Source organism: Prionailurus viverrinus, chromosome F1, assembly GCF_022837055.1.
Source record: "Prionailurus viverrinus isolate Anna chromosome F1, UM_Priviv_1.0, whole genome shotgun sequence".
Taxonomy (NCBI): domain Eukaryota; kingdom Metazoa; phylum Chordata; class Mammalia; order Carnivora; family Felidae; genus Prionailurus; species Prionailurus viverrinus.
Genome location: NC_062577.1, coordinates 20,851,303 through 20,872,336, shown reverse-complemented (window position 1 = coordinate 20,872,336; position 21,034 = coordinate 20,851,303). Strand labels below are relative to the sequence as shown.

The window sequence follows — 21,034 nt, the reverse complement described above, 5'->3', positions numbered from 1 at the left end:
TTTCATTCCCTGCCTGCCCAAATCCTGCTTATTCTCCAAGATCTAAGGTTCAAATGCTTCTTATTTGAAATGGTCTTCTTTCTGCTCTCCTATCATTTCACTTATATTACCCAGGAAAATGCCTTTACTAATAGCTATGCATATGTTTATCCCCTTCAGAAAACTATGAGCTCATTTGAGGACATATACTATGTGGTATTTTTGTTTCTGTGAGACAGTCTTGAGAAACCGAGAATTCCTTATTTTCTTGACTTTCTGTTTTTCAGATATTTTGGGTGGTCTTTTGTGTGGCAAAGTGTTTTTATACAAGTATTAATGAAACATTCAGTCGCTCACTCTGCACTAGCAGTGCTAAGGGGTTTCGAGATTGAATTCTTGGCAAAAATACTACATTGGTGCTAATAATTGTATTGATAAAACTGCAAGTGCTTTCCTAGCACAGAACTACTGTGAGGCAAACTGTAACTTCTAGTGTCTGGTGGTGGCAACATTTTCCTCACTAGACCTGTTCATGGGACATGGATTTGGGCATTCTTCCTAAGGCTTAGCCTTGGGCTTACTGTTCCAAATATCCCAACCATTTTGTGAACTACCTCATACCCTTTAATAAAACTCCTTTTCTACTCAACCAAAGGTAGCTTTTGTTGCTTATAACTAAGAACTCTGACTGAAAGATATTTTCCTTAACTCCCCATAAACCAACTCAGTATCATAATATTTAAAAGACTTTAGTCATAGGGATGATACAATGAGAACACAACATTGAAAGTAAACTACCACAGGCTCCCAGATATTTGCTACTCTCAGGGTCTGCAAGTCTAGTCTATCCTCCTGAGGAGAGTTTCATTGGTCTCTGCACCTAGTTTCTGACAAGGCTACATGTGCAGAACCTAGCTTTACTCATACAAGGTCCAATTATCCTTAGGCCTAGTGCCTAGGGCCCACAATATTTTGTGAAAATGTTTTAATTTTAATTTCTTAAAGTGGAATTTTTTAAATGGATATAATAAATATAATGTATATAAATTATAATAAAAATATAAGAATGAATCCAGCCTGGATTATACAACATAGTAATAAGTGTGCGTGCGTGTGTGTGTGTGTAGAGAAAGAATAGTGAAATAAAAAATAGATCCATATACATACAGTCAACTGAATATTACCAAGATGCCAAGTCAATTCAATGAGATAGGGAATTTTTTTTTAAGTTTATTTGTATTTATTTTGAGAGAGACATAGTAAGCAGGGGAGGGGCAGAGTCAGAGGGAGACAGAATACCAAGCAGGCTCTATGCCATCGGCGCCCGATGCGGGCGTGAACTTACCAACCGTGAGGTCATGACCTGCGCCGAGATCAAGAGTTGGACACTTAACTAACTGAGCCACCCAGGTGCCCCAAGATAGACAACATTTTTCAACAAAGGGCATTGGAACAACTGTAAAAATGTACGGAGAAAGTAAACTTTAAGTACTAACTTTGACAGCACACACATATACAAAAATTGAATGGTATAGAGAATATTAGCATGGCCTTTGTGCCAGGATAACATATAAATTTGTGAAACAGTCCATATGTAAGAGTTGACCTTAAGTATTTTCACCACACACAAAAACCTTATTGTATTTGTGGGGTACCGGATATGTTAACTAGCTTGCTTGTGTTAATCTATTTACAATATGTATCAAATTCTTACATTAGAGCAATCTAATTAAATAATGATCAACAACATAAGTAGAAATTTCACCCCAGAAGATATACAGATGGCAAATAAGCGTATGAAAAGTAGATCAATATCATGTCATTATACAATTGCAAATTAAAATAACAATGAGATATTACTACATATCTATTAGAATGGCCAAAATCCAAAATACTAACAACATCAAATATTGGCAAGGGTATGAAACAACAGGAACTCTCATTCATTGCTAATGGGTATGCAAAATGGTACAGCCACTTTGGAAGACAGTTTGGCAGCTTCTTACAAAACTTAACATTCTCTGACCACGTGGTCTGGGAATTGCACTTTTTGGTATTTACTCAAATGAGTTGAAAAGTTATGTCCACACAAAAACCTGCACACAGTTTTTTATAGCTGTTTTATTCACAATTGCCAAAACTTGGAAACAACTAAGATGTCCTTCAGTAGGTTAATGGATAACTAAACCACAGTATATCCAGACAATGGAATATTATTCAACACTAAAAAGAAATGAACTATCAAGCCATGAAAAGACATGGAGGAACATTAAGTGCATATTACTAAGTGAAAGAAGCTAATCTGAAAAGGCTACCTATGATTCCAGCTATATGACATTCTAGAAAAAGCAAAATTACAGAGACAGTAGAAAGATCAGTGGTTGGAGTGCCTGGGTGGCTCAGTCGGTTGAGTGTATGACTCTTGACTTTGGCTTGGGTCCTGATCTTATGGTTCGTGGGTTTGAGCTTCACATTGGTCTCCATGCTGATTGATGGTGTGGAGCCTTCTTGGGATTCTCTTTCTCTCTCTCTCTCTCTAAATAAATAAATAAATAAGCTTAAAAAAAAGATCAGGGGTTGTCAGAAGATGAGGGAGAAAGCAATGAATAGGCAAAACATAGAGGAATTTAGGGTATTGAAAGTACTCTGTATGATACTACAATGGTAGACACACATCACTATACATTTGTCCAAACCCATTGTATAACACCAAGCATGAACCCTAATGTAAACTATGGACTTTGGATGATAATGACATTTCAGGGGATAATGATGTGTTTGTTGATTGTAGCAAATGTACCACTCTGGTGCAGGGTGTTGACAGTGGGGGAGGCTATGCATATGTAGGGGCAAGAGGTAGATGGGAATTCTCTCTACCATCTACTCAATTTTGCTGTTAACCTAAAACATATCTAAAAAGATAAAATCTATTAAAAGATGTAAGCCATAAACTGAGAGAAAATATTCTTAATACATAAAGAACTTATACAGTAATATATAAAGGACTCTACAAATCAAAAATAAAAGGGTAAAAAAATTTTAAATAGGCAAAAAACATACATTTCACAAAAGTAGCTTTGTAAGTGCGCAAAAAAGCACATGAAAAGATATTCAACATCTTTAGTCATCAGGGAAATATGAATCAAAACCACATTGAAATTCTACTTCACACACACTAAAATGGCTAAAACTAAAAGACAACATCAATTGTTGGTGAGCATGTTGTACAAGTGGAACGCTCTCACTGCTGATGGAGTATAAAATGATACAGTCTCTTTGGACAACTGTTTGGGAGCTTCTTTTAAAATTATATACCCACCTAATGACCCAGCAGTTCTACTCCTAGGTGTTTATCAGAGAGAATGAAAATTGACATTCACAAAAACTTGACCAGGAATGTTAATAGCAGCTTTATTTTTAGTAGCCAAAAACTGGAAGCAAATACAAATATCCATCAACAGGATTATGGATTTTTTTAAATGGTCTGTATGTATACAAAGGAATATTTGTAATAAAATGGATTAAAGTACTAGTACAACAATATGGGTGAATCTCTAAAACATTGCACAGAGTAAGAGAATCAGACACAAAAGAATACACATCATAGAATTCCATTTATGTGACTTTAAGAGCATAATAAACCATGATGATAGAAATCAGAACACAACTGCCTATCTGGGAAAGGAGACTGACTAAAGAGGACATGAAGGAATTTTCTAGAGGTGATGGAAGTGACTTATGTCTTGATTGGGGTGGTAGTTATGTGAATACATACATTTGTTAAAACATATCCAGGGGCCCCTGGGTGGCTCAGTCGGTTGAGTGTCTGACTTCAGCTCAGGTCATGATCTCATAGCTCGTTGAGTTGGAGCCCCGTGTCGGGCTCTGTGCTGACAGCTCAGAGCCTGGAGCCTGCTTCAGATTCTGTGTCTCCCCCTCTCTCTGACCCTCCCCCGCTCTCTCTCTCTCTCTCAAAATAAACATTTAAAAAATTTTTAAAAACTTCATATGCGATTGTACACTTATGGATTACATCTTACATCAGTGCATTTCATTGCATGTAAATTTTACCTCCATAAGAAAGGAATGTTATCATATAATTACCTTAAGCTGGGTAAGCAAAACATACCATTTACATGTTTTTAGTTTTTTTCCCCCTGATGCCTAGAAGTATCCAGAACACAATAACTGCTCAATACTTGTTTGAGGAAAGTTAAATAAAACAACCGATTGTTTTGGCAGTTTATAGACCTACAATGAGACATTCAGGTAGTTTCTTTTAAGCACGTGTTTAGTTTCCTACTGATAACTCCTTATAGAAAAAGGGACCTTTTTTGTATGGTTTTCTTAGGCTGGCAATGATCGCTCTAGCTTTGAGCAAATGAACTCTTTGGCAGGCAGTATACATGCATGCGTGCCCACGTGCATGTCTCCATAGTATAATCAGTTGTCTTGAGTTGTTCTCCTGTGATAGAAACTGTCTAAATTGGCTACTTGTGTTTTTTTAAGTATCTGATCACATGAGTGTATTGTGAAAATAAACTGAAAACTATATCACAAGTACTGGTGAGAAATACATCATTGCTCAACTAATAATTTTCAAGGTAATTTCCCTTCAAAAATAGAGGAACAACTGCAAAGTTGTTCCATTTTGTGTGTTCTTTTGTTCCAAGACTGTTCCCAAACTAAAGCATTTATTATGAGAAATGTTTTCTCCAATAATTTTAAAGTTTAAAAAAATAAAAAAGATTACGTAACTATAGGTAGATTATTCATGTTAGGCTAAGTCTTTTTTTCTCCCCCCTTAGATGTACATCATTAAAATGCAATTACTTTCAATACTTAAATGTGACTTGAAAGAATAGATTTTTTAAAACTTCAGTTAAAAAAAAGCAGATGGCAGACAAAGATGTGCTACTTCATTCTAGCTATTAAAGTTTGATATTTAAATTCCAGGTGAGAATGAAGCAAATAAGAATGTGTAAATTTTAATATTTACCTATCAGAACTATATTTTCCAAAAATGTTTTGCTTTAGATTAAGCAAAAGTTACTCAGAAAATCTTAGGTCTTTCTCAAATAAAAATAATTTTATTTCAAAAGCCAGGAGTTTCAATAACTTCCAGATTAAGAAATGACGTCCCAGTTAATTTGAAAAGATGGTTGGAGAACTTTTATTTTATTATATAACTAGCATAAAAGGAAACTTCTGAACCACCACCAAGTTCTGATTCTCTACTTTCAAATTGAGGTCACATTCCTCTCCCTTGTCTGTCTTGGGCTAGCCTCTTCCAGTAAGCATACATCTGGTTTAAATTCCCACCATATGTGATAACTCAATGCATAACAGATAATAAATTTAGAAGACTATATTCCTATCGGCTTTGGCTTCTATTCTCTTAGCTTTTGCAAGTCTGATGATTTTTCCATCTTAGCTTATCTATGTTACAGTAATAAGAGAGGCCCAAAACACAGAATGTACTTTAGGACTAAAAACTTGTCTCTAAAGGCAATCAGCAGGAAACTTGAAATGATCAATCCTGTATCTTTATGAGCTTTGAAAAACTGAACCCAACATTTCATGACTTCTCATACTATATAGTCCTTTTTATCCAATTATGTTTAGTAAACGGGGATTATTACTAAAGCATAATGGATATTCACTATTTGGATTATTCGTATACTTATTCTTTTATTTCAGTACAAATATTTTAAAAACCTAGTACCATTATTATTAGTTAAAGCAGGGTCATCAATTATGAGAAGGCAGTTTAGAACAGTGGTTAAGGATATGGATTTGCCCACCCTATTTACCACTTGAGGTGACTTAGGCAAGCACTGAAATCCTTTAAACCTATATTTTCTAATCCATAAAATGGTAATAATTAGGGTAACTTCTTCATAAAGTTGGTGTAAAGATTAAATGACATGATGCTTCTAAAATACTTAGCACAGTACTTGACACATACAGAGTTTATGAGGTTGGCTATTAGCACAGTTGTGAACTTACCAACAACTCTTCTCATTTTCAGGATTAAAGCTAATATTACCAATACTGGAGTCCTGTGAGAGGTGCTGTTCCATAGTCTGTAATTAATAATGGGCCTCTAGGAAGAATTATTCCTATTGCCTTTCTCTTATTGGCCTCATTACATTTGGTATGTGTCTGTGTACCCTACAAGATGCTAGGTTCTTTAAGGCTAGGGTATAGGGTCTATGTCTTATGTGTCTTTGAATTACTGAGTCTGGTTAATTATAGACTCTTGCTAAGGGAATGTATAAATGAACATGCATGCAAATACACTTAAAACATTAATTTTATACTTAAGTTATTTATGTGGTTTTAAGTAATCATAGAGTAATTTCTTTTAACTCCCTTGGGTCTATAAAGCAATATAGTATTATAGCTACAAATAACAGTTAAAAATTACATATTGTATTGTTCTTTGTTTACATTTCAAAGAGGAGATCTAGTTTAGGTATTGTGTATTTGGGATATCTATTAAAATTTTATTTCAGAATTGATTCATTTATCTATTTATTTATTTTAGAGAGAGAGGGCACGAGCAGGGAAGAGGAAGTAGAGGGAGAAAGAGAATTTAAGCAGGCTCCATGCTCAGTGCTCAGTGCAGAGCCCAGCACATCCCATGACTCTGGGATCATGATCTGAGATGAAATCAAGAGTCAAATGCTCAAATGACTGAGCCACCCAGATACCCCATTAAGACATCTATTAGACATCCAAGTAGAGGGGCTGAACAGGAAGTTGGACATAAGTTTGGAGAGGTCCTTTCCAAAAACTTATAGAAGTCCACAAGTTTGGAGAAAATTGAGAGTAGTCAACATATGAGTAGTACTTAGAGCCACATTACTGAATAGGATCCCCCAGAGAGAGGATATAAATTAAAAGGGGGAAAAGTCCTAAGACTAAACCCTGGGACATTCCAAAACTTAGAGCGTGGATGATGATGAGAAGCCACAACAGAGACTGAGCTGGAGAGGGTCGGAGGGTCAAAGAAATTATGAGAACCAAGAGAAAGCCAATTATCACATGTTCAGCTCTCATTGTGGCTCTTGCTCACATCCATCTTGGGAGCTTTTTGCAAATTCAATATGCTATTTGGATCCATCTCCAGTTTTCCAAACTAACCCTTGGTTTCTCACAACCCTCATTCAATACTCTGTTCTGCATGTGTCTTCAACCAGGCCCACCTGAAACTTTAGGATCCAGAGGCAAGGTCAAAGGTGTCCTTTTGCTAGTCTCAGCTAACACCAGCCATGTTATACCTCACCCTTATTCCTCACCTCACTTGTCATCCTCTCGTCTGGTGAAGGAAAGATAGCTACCTTGGTGATTTGGCTTCAGACCCCCTGATTCAGCTTTTAGGTGGATGTGTTGTACCCCCTTAAACTTATCTTGTGCCCCACTTTCTTGGGCTTCCTCCTTGCTTGTGATTTGTGTTCTTGCTCCAGCTCTAGGCATTTGGCCACTTTGGACAAACAACCTGTTTTTTTCAGCCAGTCCCTGAGTTCCTCTATCTCTGCACAACCCCACCCCCCCTCTACCTCAACTGCAGTGGCTAGTGCTCTTGCTGTGACCCTTTGGGTCATCTGAGCCAATTTGGAGAAAGATCAAGTCTCTTGAATCCAGCCTAATACATTGCTCAAGCTTTTTACCATATGGTGATCTCAAAGAGTCTAGAAAATAAAAATTCCCTGGAATAGATGTATATATATATGAATGATGGAAAATTCAAATATTTCATTCTCAATCTACAATTTGTACTTGTTTCCAGCAATCACAAGCTAAATTAGTATGAATTTCTGGAGGGAGTACTAGGAGTCTAATTAGCAAACAACACCTGGTATTTCCCCTAGAGACGGTGGGATATAAATTAGTAGCAGAAGAACAGAATCCCAAGATAATGATATAGGTTCTAGAACTCTTTTAAAGAGTTGCTATTTGAGGGTTCTGTAATCATTGGTTGGTGCCTGTTTAGCCTGAATTCTTGCTAAATAGGGTTAGGAATGTTTAGGGGAATGGAAATTGAGGTCTAGTAGTAAGACATTCGAATCCCTGATTTTCAAGGCCACTACACAACTAGATCTCTAGAAACAAAGTAAAGAATTTCCAAGTTCTAGTTTTTCTATTTGTTTTGGCTAATGATGCCTGATCTAGAATAGCTTTTGTCTTTACCTCAGTCCTTCACGTAATAATTGGTACATATATGCAGAAATTTCACTCAATTTCATTAGAGAAGTTTACTTTTCATATGTAATTGCATCTTTACTGCTTTTATGATAAAACACAATGTTGTATGTATGGAACATGCAAACAATACAGAAATTAAAAAATAATTTAGAACCTGAAAGTCCTCAAAAGTCCTCCTTTCCTTGAATATAGTCCTTAAGTTTGGTGTATATTCTTTTGAATTTATATTATGAAAATGGGATATATGGTACATATTGCATATATTGCTGAGAAACTTGAATTAAAAAAATTTTTTTAATGTTTATTTTTGAGAGAGAGAGACACAGTGCGAGTAGGGGAGGAGCAGAGAGAGAGGGAGACACAGAATCTGAAGCAGTCTCCAGGCTCTGAGCTGTCAGACAGAGCCCAATGTGGGACTCAAACCCATGGACTGTGAGATCATGACCCGAGCCAAAGTTGGACACTTAACCAATTGAGCCACCCAGTTTCCCCAGAAACTTGATTTTTTACTTGATAATATATTATTGATATCTTTCTACATCAGTACTTATAGCTTTACCTCATTCTTTTTATTTTTTTATTTATTTTTATTTTTATTTTTTTTTTTACATTTATTTTATTATTTTTTGAGAAAGAGAGAGAGATAGAGCACAAGTGGGGGAGGGGCAGAGAGAGGAGACACAATCTGAAGCCGGCTCCAGGCTCCGAGCTGTCAGCACAGACCCTGACGCGGGGCTCAAACTCACAGATGGCGAGATCATGACCTGAGCTGAAGTCGGACGCCCAACCGACTGAGCCACTCAGGCGCCCCTACCTCATTCTTTTTAATAGTTATATGATATAGTACTGTATAGAATACTAAAATTTATTTAGCCAAAAATGTGAATTATATCCAGGTTTTTACAAACACAAGCAATGTAAAAATTAACATCCATGTATATATTTCTTGGCACACTTGTGTGTGTACTTCCATAAGATATATTCCTGGAACTGGATTTCTTAGGCTGAAAGACATACACATTAAAATTTTTGCCCTCTTAGGAGGTTGTGTCATTTTTCATGCACATCATTAATGTATGTGATATCTGTGTTCATAAACACAGGCCAACAATTAGTATTATGATTGTGGGAATATGGGAGGTAGAAAATATACCTGTTCAAATTTTCCTTTTCTAAATATTGTTGCAATGATTAAACACTATTTGTAAAATATACAAATCAAGTATTTTTAGTGACCTCTTTTTAAAAATTGTAGTTATTTTCATTACTTAAAGGCATGCCAGATGTATCTTAAGGACAAGGCATGTGTATATACATACATACATATATATATATATATGTTTAATGCTTATACATTAAATTTTGTCAAGTACTGAGGCCTGTTTACAGATGAATAATGACTGGTGTTGAAACATGAATAATGACATTGTGCCCTCATGCTACTTTCACTCTGGTGGGTGGGTAAGGGGGACATATTTGCATACAACTAATTTAGGCAAGTGAATGGAGGAGAAAGATGCTCAATGTGATTTGAGAACTAATCAAATTTCAAGTTCCATTTGGAATATTAGGACTAACGTATATTAAACTTTTACTCTTGGTATGAAACATTACTGTGTTTTGACAGGACTCTTCAAAATCAACATCCAAGGGGCACCTGGGTGGCTCAGCCTGTTGAACGTCTGACTCTTGATTTTGGCTCAGGTACGATCCCAGGGTTGTGGGATCCAGCCCTGTGTCAGACTCTGTGCTGAGCAGGGAGGTTGCTTGAGATTCTCCCCCCTCCCAACCCCCCACCTCTCTCCCCTGCTCATGCGCTCTCTCTCTCTAAAATAAATTTGAAACAATTGTTTTTATTTTTTTTTTAATTTTTTTTTCAACGTTTATTTTTATTTTTGGGACAGAGAGAGACAGAGCATGAACGGGCGAGGGGCAGAGAGAGAGGGAGACACAGAATCGGAAACAGGCTCCAGGCTCTGAGCCATCAGCCCAGAGCCCGACGCGGGGCTCGAACTCACGGACCGCGAGATCGTGACCTGGCTGAAGTCGGACGCCTAACCGACTGCGCCACCCAGGCGCCCCAAAACAATTGTTTTTAAATCCCACAAAATCAACATCCAAATACGGTTCTACTTGAAAGTCCACCACAACAAACTTTCCTGTTGGTCATTATTTTGTAGGGGGATGATAGCTGCAACAATATCGCATGACATTCCTAACATGGGTTCTCCTGATCCAAGATCGTTCCTGGACTATTCAATACCAGAGGTAGCAACCTCATTGCTTCTCTATTCTTTTGTACTAAAGAGCTCTGAATTTTCCACATTTGTTGATAGAGGTGGGTCTTTTTCTGTACCATGAATGCCACAGTGTTTACAGGTTACATTTGACATCTTCTTGTAATGCAGTTTTCATTCACTATGTGTCAAGCCCCAAGCTAAAGGCTGGGATAAGAATATGGTCAAGCCTAATTAAATAGCAAGTCAGGAAATGAATAGATTGGCAAATAGCTGAGAACTGGATCATGTGGAAGAAGGGACAGCTGTGTTGAGGTCAGGCCCACAGTCATCCTTTATATTTTAGGAAAGGGTTAAACCAGGACACTCTTGAATAATCAAATTCAAGAGTGAAGACTAGAGGCTCCAAGGATATGTAAATGTCAAGAAATCAAGGAATTGCCAATACACTAAGAACATCAATAGTGTCTTAAAACAAGAACTAATTAGAACAGAGGAGTAAATGTTGGAGAGGGACACACTAGGGCAAGTTTGGTCACCCATATATCCTTAACAGGATACTATGACAAGAAGGTTCTTTTGCAGGGACGCCTGGGTGGCTCAGTAGGTTGAGCATCTGACTCTTGATTTCTGCTCAGGTCGTGATCTCATGGTTCATGGGATTGAGCCCTGTGTTGGGCTCTGCGCTATAAACAGAGCCTGCTTGTGACTCGCTCTCCCTTTCTGTCTGCCTCTCCTGCACTCGTGCTTTTTCTCTCTCTCAAAAATACATCAGTTCCAAGGCATAATCTCTTCCCTTGCAGTAAACATTTTGAAAGGAAAAAACATACAAAGTTTATTTGAATGGATAAACATTTTTCATACTAGGAAACTTAAGCCAAAAATAAATAAGCTTAAAAAAAAAAGGTTCTTTTGCAGCCACCTCTATGCCATCTTACTTCATATGTGACAGACTTCATAATTCTTAGGGGAGAACAGTCAATTCTGATCTTATAAGCATGGTCTGTGAAATGTGTTTATTTAAAAAATGATAAAACTTTTCTATAGACAGATTAAAATCCTTAGAAAATATCTCTTCCTGGATGTAACACATAAAACTTCATTATTCTGGGTTGACCAGAATCGTTTTCAGATTTACCTGAATTAAAACCTACTTTAGTATCTAATTCAATGTACATTTAAATATGGCTTGCTTCTGTAGAGTATAAAATGCTAATGACTCAGCAGATGGATACTGCAGGGGTTTCCAGATCTTGATGTAGTCTAAAATAAAATAAAATTTTCTTTGTATGGGTGGGACTTGGCAGTTCTTTTAAATTCTTTACTAAAAACATTTCCAAGAAATGTGTTAGCTAAAGATGTCTTTACCGTCCACTCTCTCACCCTACAAAAAACAATTCTAGAACCATGCTTGTTTTAAGTGGAAAAATTTAAAATGTCCAGAAAGGCGGTTGGAGTAAGCTGTAATTTGACTTAAATATTTTGCACTCTTCTACTGTACATCCCCACAAAGATTTTCCAGACTTCTCTTCCAGATAAATCTCCATTTTAGTTCTGAGTTTCAATCTTAATTATCTATTCCTTGCTAGTTTCCAGGATGATTCTTGGTGTTCCTATATCAGTGCCAAGGCATAAATCTCTTCCCTTGCAGTAAACATTTTGAAAGGAAAAAAACTTATATGGTTTATTTGAATGGAATAAATATTTTTTCATACTAGAAAACTTGAACCAGTAATTATTAAATCATATTTCAATTTATATTTGAAGTTGGATATCACAGTAAAATCTCCCATTTATATGCTCTATTATTCACTACAAAGAAACAGTTGGCTATTTGTGCTGCATCAGAATGAAAACTTTATTCATTCTTTTGACTTTTCAAACACATGCTAGTTCATTATTTTAATAAAATGCACTAACAGATGTTAGGCAGAATGTGGCCACATCTGGGACACATAAAATACATTCCAACTCTCCATAGGAGGGAAATAGTAATATTGTTTAGTTCTTCCCAAAAGTCTCACTAGCCCATCTCATTTAATCTGTTTAACTCCTTCAAGTTGAACAGTTAAGGGTAGCACCAATTATCTTGGTTGTCTTGAGAATATAAAAAGGAACATTGAACTAAAACGCCAAGTGAAGCATCACAAAAAGAAATACGCTATGTTGAAATACAAATAAAACTTCACTAAGGCCTGTGGCTAGAGCTATATTTTTTCAGCTGAAGAGGCTGTAAATCTTGAGTTGCTTGCTTCCTGAAGCCACCTTGAATTATAGGTCTCTTTAGGACTTTCTGCAACATCTCTACTAAAGTTGACCCTTTTAAAGAAAGCACAACACATCCAAAAGATGGCAAATAAAGATTTTGGTAGAAGATATATTTTGACAATGGTATTATATACATATACATATATATATAGTGATTAAATCCCAAGCTATTTCTGTCTTCTAACCTAACTTTTAATTTTGTTTCCTTAAAGCAAGTTTTCTAAGAAAACAAAAACAAGACCTGCTGGCTTTCTGTCAATGGATCAGGTTTATATACTGTTACATTTAGCATCATCTCTAATTTCTTAAAAAGACCACACTTAGGATTGGAATACTAGTGTTGAAAGAAAGCTCTGGAGATGTTTTTTTTTATATGCTGCTTACCCATTAGAAAGAAGAAAATGCTGGAGCTGTCTATGCAGCATTAAGTGGGAAGGCACATGTGGCATAAAGGAAAATATCCTTGGACTTGAATTCAGATGACCTGGCTTTGAGCCTCTGCTCTTCCACTTATGAGCTCAATGTTTGGGAAAGCTAGTTAACTACAGAAGTCACATTTTCCTTGTCTGTAAATTAGGAATAATACCTTGGAGGACTGATCTGAAGATTCAGTGAAATAATTAATATAAATGTGTTATATAAACTGTGACACAAACATAGCTTATTATTAACAGGCTATTGGTGTCCTGAAATCTTTCATTTCAGAAGAGCAGATAACAATTTGATATTTGGAGAACAGCTAGAAAAGATATCCATGTGGTGTATATAGAATAGGCAAGCATAAATTTCCATTTAAAACACACTGCCTAAATAGAGAAAGACTCTGGAAGGACTAACTGCAATCTTAATAGAAATTTCTGCTCTTAAGTGATAAAAGTGAGGCAAACCAAGCTCATTTGGTACTGTGCTATTTCATATACACACTGGGATCAAAGATTCCCAGTCTTTCATTCTCTTAACACCTATTTATTGAGCATCTGATATATGTGCTAAGCATTGCACTAATCTCTACATAGACACTGATAGACAAGATTTCTGCTATCAAGGAACTTATGACCTAGTCACATTAATATCCTTATTCCAGAAACTTGGAAAAGTTTTGGCACACAGTACATGCTCCATAAAAGTTGGCTGGGCTGAACTAATCTAATTTTGTACAATTACCATAGCAGAAAGCTAGTAGAGCCATGAATTTTGTGATCAGACATGATTTTTTGTGATCTATTCACCATGTGGTTTACAGGGTCTTAAGTTTAGAGGGAAAATAATCTTTCATTTTAAGTAACTCTACTCCCAACATGGGGCTCAAACTGACACCCCCAATATCAAGAGTTGCATGTGTACTGACTGAGCTAACCAGATGCCCCAAAAAGAATCTTTTTAACTAGAGTGCATGCAGTCATCTACCTATAGTATGATATTTGTATTATGTAGTGTTACTTTAATGTTTTCTATTCAAAATATGATTATCATTTCCAACTAGTTCATTTAACATGGGAGCAGAGTATTAGTAGAAACATTTTTTAAGGGTAATATCCCTTATGTCAGGTCAAAAAGTTAGCAAAAGGAATGCAGGTTGGATATGTCAAATCACTATAGATAGGCTAACACTGATTTAATAAACAATTAAAAAAATTTTTTTTTTCAACGTTCATTTATTTTTGGGACAGAGAGAGACAGAGCATGAACGGGGGAGGGGCAGAGAGAGAGGGAGACACAGAATCGGAAACAGGCTCCAGGCTCTGAGCCATCAGCCCAGAGCCTGACGCAGGGCTCGAACTCACGGACCGCGAGATCGTGACCTGGCTGAAGTCGGACGCTTAACCGACTGCGCCACCCAGGCGCCCCTGATTTAATAAACAATTAAAACAAAGGGGAAGTAAATGGAAAGTCCATTTATTTACATGATAGCCAATTCTTAACAAGTACAGAGAGTTTACTTTTCAAAGCACAACTTCCAGTGTTATGGAATAAAAGTTCTTGGAGTTTTTCATAATATACAGGAGCTCACTGGTGGGGTCAGAGTGGGTGACATTAGTATTATTCACCAAAATCCCTACTTCTCCTCACTGGTTCAATGACTCAGTCTCTTTGCAGATGGGGGAGGCGATGTAACTAGTTTTGGCCAGTGAAATGAGATCAGTAATTTGCTTTTTTCCCAATCTAAGGCTGTGATTCTTCAGTTACCTCCTCTGCCACAGAGACTCAGTTGCTGTGATCTTGGTGATACAGCTACAAGATGGTGGACCCTCTGCAATCTGGGTCCTGGAGTGACTCAAACAGAGTGAGTCTGAGCCATATGAAGCATGAAGCATGAAGAAAGCAATAAAATTTTTGTTGTGTTAAGGCATGGAGATTTTGCAATTTTGTTACTATTCCATAACATAATCTTTCCTGATTAATGTAGTCAGGAAAGGACCATAGTACTCTCAATGCCAAGTTTTTGAGTAAGAGATAAAAGAGATAATATGAGTTCCATTAATTTGTCAGTAGTGTCTTTCATATTAAGGATGCTAGCCTGAGGTCTAGCTTTTTAATCACATTTAATCCAGATATCCCATAAGTTTCCCATTTTCCCACTAATTCTCCTGTGAATCTTTTTTAAGTACTATATTTAACTTTCATCCATAAAGTTCCTGTGCTTTCTACAAATGATCACTTTTTGCAACATCAATTGAATTTCTTAATCTAACCACACATCATTATCTTCACAGGCATAACTGGAGCAAAAGGTTCTGAATTATGAACATCCTTAATTGAACTACACATTCAGTTGTCATGAATAAAGAAGGGGGATGGTTCTGCAACTGCACTATCTCTAGAAAGCAGACCCTTAAAGGAAAGGAAAATCAGAAGCAGTCTCTGATTATAGTTCTTTCTTAAGACACGGTTATGTCCCGATGATCCAGCAGAAGTTGAAAATATCTTAAGTTAAAAATCCATGTAATACACCTAACCTACTGAACATCATAGCTTAGCCTACCTTAGACATGCTCAGAACACTTACATTAGCTACAGTTGGGCAAAATCATCTAACACAAAGCATATGTTATAATAAAGTGTTGAATATCTCATGTAATTGAATATTGTACTGAAAGTGAAAAATAGAATGGTTGTGTATGGGTACAAAGCGATTGTTAAAGTATCAGCTGTTTACCCCCTGATCAAGTGGCTGACTGGAAGTCGTGGCTCACTGTTGCTGCCCAGCATCACAAAAGTATCCTACCACATATAGCTAGCCCAGGAAAAGATCAAAATTCAAAATCTGAATTATGGTTTCTGCTGAATAGTAACACTTGCAATCATTTTTAAGTTGAAAAGTCATATATGGAACTGTAAGTTGGACTGTCTGTATTTTGATTTTTTGACCTTGAGGGGCTTTGTAGAGTTTGAGAATTGTCATTTTTTTCCCCCCTTTTAAGTGGGCTCCACACTCAACATGGGGCTTGAACTCACAACTCCAAGATCAAGAGTTGCATGCTCTACTAACTGAACCAGCCAGGCTCCAAAGAATGGTAATTTCCTATTTAAAGCTACAGATAATAGGTGAAAGTTTTCAAGTCACTGAAAAAGAGTAATGAGTTGCTCTTGTTTTGCTCGTTTACTTTAATGGATTTGCTAGGATACATAATGTGTTGTCTTTACTATTTTAGCACCTGTCCTTTTTCTACCCGTTCCAAACTGCCACAGTCCTACTCAAATCCTAGTTCCTTAGGAAATTAAGTCCAGAGAAGTTACGCAATTGACTTATGTCGTATAGTTAGAGACACATTGGAGGCTATAAACTTAGTTTCCCCAATTCCCAGTGTGGTCCGTTTCTTTATGCCACAAATGCCTTCATATTTACTATCTGTCTGATATTGCTGGTTATCTTCAAGAGAACATGACATCTCACCAATGATACACCTTGAGGTCAGGGAACTCTCACTTGTTCTTCAGCTTATAGATTATTCGCATTTTATATAATTTTTTGGTAGACTAATTGGTTGTGTTTCAGGAAATAATTACATCTATTTAATCCATTCTTATATCTTCAAGTTCAGAAGAGAATACTGGAAGGGGCCAAGGAGGTAGGAATAAAATAGTAGCAAGGTCTAATAGAGCTGATGAAAACAATCAGAATGCTTACAGACGTCCAACAATATAATTCTAGAATAGAAGGTCATTTTCCCTGGAATAATGAGATTTTGTAGGTTCACTCGGCCAGGATGGTTTGTGTTTGTTAAACGGGGAGACAGGATGCCAAAGTTCAGGTGAAGTTCTAGAGTTGAATGCCTAATGAGGATTTCTACCGGGTGGAGGGATGGGTGTAAAAACAGGAGGCAGTCACACAGGGCAGAACTCTGAGCTCCAACCCCCGCAGCCGGCCAAGGAGGTGTAATGGGTGGCCCGAGGCAGGGGCACTAGAGCTCAAGGAGGCAGAACGACGAGGACGAAGCGGCGCCGTCGACATCCGGGCGTTGCCCGGGGGCTGCGTCGACCCCGCGGAGGGCGCCGGGGGGGCGGGGCCGGCCGGCTCTGGGAGGGGCGGCTCGCGTCCTCCAGGCCAGCACGCGGCGGCGCCCCCTCCCCTCGCACCGCGGGCCTCCCCGCGCCGTGCACGCCCCCGTCCCGCGCCTCCGCCCCCTTGCTCGCTCGCTCCTTCCCGCCCTCCCCGCAGCGCCGGCCGCGCCGGCTTCCCCTCAGTCTCTCATGAATATTGAGCGGCCCCTGTTGTATTTCCCGAGCTCCATTGCGGAAGCCGAGGCTCGCCATATTGTGCGGCGGCGCCGGCGGCCGCGGCGGCTTGTACCTGAGTCTCGGTCTGGCCGCGGCCAGCGGCGTCCCGGGCTGGAGCAGGAGCCGGTGAGTGGGGCGGGCGGGGAGGCGAAGGGCGCGGGAACGGCGGGCCGAGACGCGCGTCGGCTTGGTCGGGCAGCGGGCGGCTGACGGCGGCCCGGGGGCCGGGGGTGTGTTGCCCGCGGGGGTGTGAGGGGAGATGGCGTCGTTGCCGCCCCCGGCCGCTCTCGGGGCGGGGATGGCGGGGGAGGCAGCTCCTCATTGTTCCCGTTTCTTCGAGGGTCTCGGCGGAGGTGGTGGGTCCGGTTTGCGGAGGACCCGGTGGGCGAAGCTCGGGGATTGGATTCCTTCCTTCGCTGGGAGCCCCTCACTCTCCGCTCCTCAGCGCGGAGGCCGGGGCTGCGGTGCGGCCCCTTCGTCTCCCGGGGCGGGGGCCCCATCCTCTCTGGGGGCCTCTCTTCGGAGGCCAGCGGCGTGGAATGTGGGGGTTTTCCTCCGGGCTTCCCCCTCGCTGCCGGGGGTATGTGTCTGCACCGTGGGGGTGGGGTAGGGGCGCTTTGTGCAAAATACCCCCTTTCCCCCGCGGTGCTGGAGTCGGGGTTCGGGTATGGAGGCGCTACTCGGCGTCGGGGTATCTTGTAGGCTTGCGGAGAGACCCCCTCACGGTTAAAACATTCCTGGAGTGCCGCCTGCCTGCCCGGGAGTATCTGTTGCTGCTTTCTAAAACCGCGAGGTTGCCCGGGAGGAGAGTCGTGGGGGGAGGGGGTGTCTTGGTTTGTTTCTGATGGAAGCTTCGCGTTTCGAACCCTGTCGTTGACGCTGAGATGTTTGGTACCGGGTGTCGCCAGGGAGCGGTAGTGCCGGTTGTCAGGATCTTTACCCTCCTATAGAAGTAGCCGCCTTGTTTCCTTCCAGAGATACTGTTAGTAAAAATTCGTCTTTCAAACTTCGAGATTCATTCCGATTATTTGCCTGTTAAGACCATAATGGCTTTATAGTCTTATCTCCTTCAAACCTTTTTGGGTATGTACTGCATGGCTGTCAGAAGTTTGAGAGAACGTGTGCCTTTAAGGGATAAAATGGTTTGAAATTGATAGGTTTCCTTGAGGTGTGTGAAGAAATTTGTTTGCTATGAAAAGGATAGGTTTGCATTCAGTGTTTTGGTAATACGCTTTACTTTTAAAAACTAAAAATAAGTGAGACACGGCTTTAGTGTTTTAGACTGAGAATTATGTTTAAAACTAACATATGAGTGATTTGCATTACATAATCTACTTTTGGTGAGTTCCAAGACGGTAAGCTGGAATACTTAGTGTAATTGGTAGATAATCTCCTTTCCCCACTTGCATTAGGGTATAATTGTTGAATTTTTTAATAACTTAGATTGATGTCAGATCCAGCTTCTTACAGTGAATATTTGACCCTTGATTTACAAAGAATTTAAGTGGAAGCAATAAGACTTTTGGTTATTCCTTTTTCACCCTGAAACTTGTTTGTCACAGGCAACAGGTATCTTTTAAATCTTGATTGTACATTTAACGTGCTTTTTTGTAAAATAGTGGGTAGTTACATAAGACTCCATTTTCCAGAGATAGCACAGCAAATATGGCCCCTCACTTTTTCTGAGGTTTTGAGTGGTTTCCTTCAGGTACGCTTGTGGAATCCACATTTGAGGTTAATTATAGTAGGTGTGAGAGTGAAATGGAGAATTTTATGAAGGAAAACTGCCTCAGTAGGCTAGTCTGAGTATTTAAAAATATGCTGGTGGTCCTCAAATGTGCTACACAGAAAAATTTCAAATTAGAGCCATTAACATTATGTGAACAATGCAGACATTGAAAATACTGAGACATTCTGAGAATTTTGAGTTTCTCTCTGCCTGTATTGAATACCCAGACAGCTAGCTCCCAGGTTTTTGTGGACATAAATACTGTGTATAGCAGGTCAGCAAACATCTTAGGAATTTCATTTTTCCATTACTGACCTTCAGTGTGTAGTGTCAGGTCTATCTCTTTAATCTGATTTATTCATGATTTGTGTTTATATTATGCGGTCTTTGGAGTAAAGGTGATGTGTGTCTGATGAATAATATATGTTTTAGTGACAGTTTCTATACATTATCAAAGAAGCATAATTCCTTCCAGCAAGAGAAGTGAGTTAATATTAAAATGCACTTTATTAAAGTTATGGACACATTTTTAGTATGACTTAAAGTACCTCATAATTTTGTAGCAACTCATTTATTAAATCTGGAGAAACTAAATACATCAGAGTTTGCCATTTTTAAAAAAGGAAAAATACTGTGAAATTATGCACATTCTGCCCACATACAGATCTACACTTGATTAATTAGTGTTGTTTATTACATATGATGTGAAGACATTGTCCTTAGACACCAGTTATTTAATTTCCTCATTTTTTTCCATTTCTCTGAAATCTTAGTTATCGTAGTAACTTGTTGAATATTTATTTGCATCTGACTGAGTAGATCCCCCTATAATTTGGGGGTACAAAGAGGTACAATAATATTTGCCCTTTCCATTCCCTCTCTGTAGGTCAAAGTATTCTTTTATCCCCACCCTGTAGTCTTCCACCTAATGTGTCAAATGGGTCCTTTGGTGTTTCTTGTTGTAAGGAATACATTTTGGTTGATTTTACATGGACATACTGACTGTGGTAATCGGACTCTTGGCACTTAAGTAGAAGCTGGTGTTAGTATGTTTGTAGCAGGAGGTGGGTAATGAATATAACTGACTTTATAGATGTAGATGGTAAGGGGGGGGAGGTGGTCTGCTATCCAGTTTTATACTCTGTGGAACTGGCCATGGACTTTTAAGTTTAAAATTCTTTTCACTTCTGTTTTGTTTTATAGATGTTAGGCACCTGAAGTGGACTAGTATAGTTTGTCTGGGCCTAAGCATACTCATGTTGAAAGCTCAGCAGCGATGTATGCGTGGCTAAAATCCGAGAAAGAGTGCTGTTGCTTGAATTTGCTTTCTCCCATTTCATTTAGAGATGGAGTAACAACATGTTTGCTGCTTCTACATATCTGCCATTTTGTCATAATTGAAAAAAATAAGTACACTAATAAAACATTTTTGAAATTAACCTCAGGTTAAATTGTCTAATGACATTTTATTAAGTGAAGTAACAGACCATATGAAAGCTTATCAAAGCATTTTGGTCATTTATTTTCAACAGATGTGTTGATTATGGACCCTCCTTCAAGGGAGATTTTTTTTTGTTTCCACTGTAGAGTTGTATTTTATGAAGAGGTTAGATTCTAAAGTCTATGCATAAAATGAAAGTCACATGTGGTTAAAAAAAAAAAAACAATGATGCTTGAAGATCCGTAGGGAAGGGAGAATGCTGTACCAATACATTCAGCTCAGCTTTAGTATTTAGAACAGATTGCTGTTTCTTTTGTTGAACACTGGATAAAGTTGCCTTTAGGAGCCATGTTGAACAACAGCAAAAACATGTATTTATTTATTTTAAAAAATATTTTACTTGTTTTTTAAGTAAACTCTGCCCAATGTGGGGCTTGAACTCATGACCCT

At 38.6% G+C, this 21,034-nt stretch overlaps 1 protein-coding gene and 1 non-coding gene across 4 annotated transcripts in view; both read left to right on the top strand.

The window, feature by feature from the left end:
• The first annotated feature begins 1,467 nt into the window (after window positions 1–1,467).
• Window positions 1,468–1,577, top strand: LOC125155877 (U6 spliceosomal RNA). Its single transcript, XR_007148393.1, has one exon. It is a non-coding gene; the product is annotated as a U6 spliceosomal RNA (small nuclear RNA).
• Window positions 1,578–16,867: 15,290 nt separating this feature from the next.
• Window positions 16,868–21,034, top strand: part of RNF2 (ring finger protein 2) — a 48,643-nt gene continuing 44,476 nt past the window's right edge. The window contains exon 1 of one of the 3 annotated variants that reach the window (XM_047839969.1): window positions 16,868–16,948. The gene's annotated coding sequence lies outside the window, so the exon portion shown is untranslated. Of the gene's footprint in view, window positions 16,949–17,259; window positions 17,541–18,315; window positions 18,498–21,034 lie in introns of those variants that run through there. The other 2 variants (XM_047839967.1, XM_047839968.1) reach the window with 2 other exon arrangements.